Source organism: Mus pahari, chromosome 5, assembly GCF_900095145.1.
Source record: "Mus pahari chromosome 5, PAHARI_EIJ_v1.1, whole genome shotgun sequence".
In the NCBI taxonomy this organism is placed as follows: Eukaryota; Metazoa; Chordata; class Mammalia; order Rodentia; family Muridae; genus Mus; species Mus pahari.
Genome location: NC_034594.1, coordinates 37282400 through 37283474, shown reverse-complemented (window position 1 = coordinate 37283474; position 1075 = coordinate 37282400).

The following is a 1075-nucleotide window of genomic DNA, read 5'->3' as shown; positions in this document are numbered from 1 at the left end:
GACACTCCAGAAGAGGGCGCCAGATCACATTACGGATGGTTGTGAGCCACCATGTGGTCGCTGGGATTTGAACTCAGGACCTTCGGAAGAGCAGTTGGGTGCTCTTACCTGCTGAGCCATCTCACCAGCTCCCCCAAAATTTCTTTCTTGTCTTGCTGATTCATGAAATGATAAAATCAACCTTGAATATATATCTACTGGTATCTTTCTAAGAAGGTGGTTTAACTGAGCAGAAAGGTTTCTAGTTGAAGATCCATAATGACATCCTGGAATACATAAACCATTTAGTCAGAACAGTGCAACTGTAGAGACCTTAAACAACCTGAAAATTAATGACGAGTGAAGTCTTGGGCCTACCAATTTGGACATTACATGTATTACTTGGTCTAGGATATTTTAAATTGCTAAGCCATATAAGAAAAATTTACTGATACACATGAAATGCATGTTTTGTACATGATGACCAGAAAAGGGAACTTCTGAACACTCAGCATGGGTAATTAATTCTATCACTAGCCTCCTTTTTATTACATCAAGTAACTTAGAGGAACTTGCTACATACAACACATTGAGCCTTTGTAAGAATACATTTGGATGGAGTGCTGGAGAATGCATTCAAGAGACTGGAGCGATGGTTAAGACGCTTGCCACCGCCAAGCCTGGTGACTGTCTCTAGACTCATGTGGTGGAAGGAGAAAACCAACATCTCCCAGATGTCCTTGACTTCCTCAGAGGGTGTGGGTGCCCTCACATGCTGTTGGAAAAGTAAATAAATGTAAGAATGCATCTGGAGCTGGGCGAGGGCGGCAGGGCTGGGGTAGGTGGTAGATGTTTGGTTGTGGATATGAGCAGTTAGGACTAAATTTAGAGTGCTCAGGTGTTAGGGTGGTACTTGAGTTTAGTTCCTTGGGTGCTGTTTTTGCCTTTTGTGTGGGGAAAAAAATGTTTAAAAAATTTGCATTTTTTCTAACAATACTCTTTTTTTTTTTTTTTAAAGATTTATTTATTTATTATATGTAAGTACACTGTAGCTGTCTTCAGACACTCCAGAAGAGGACGTCAGATCTTGTTACGG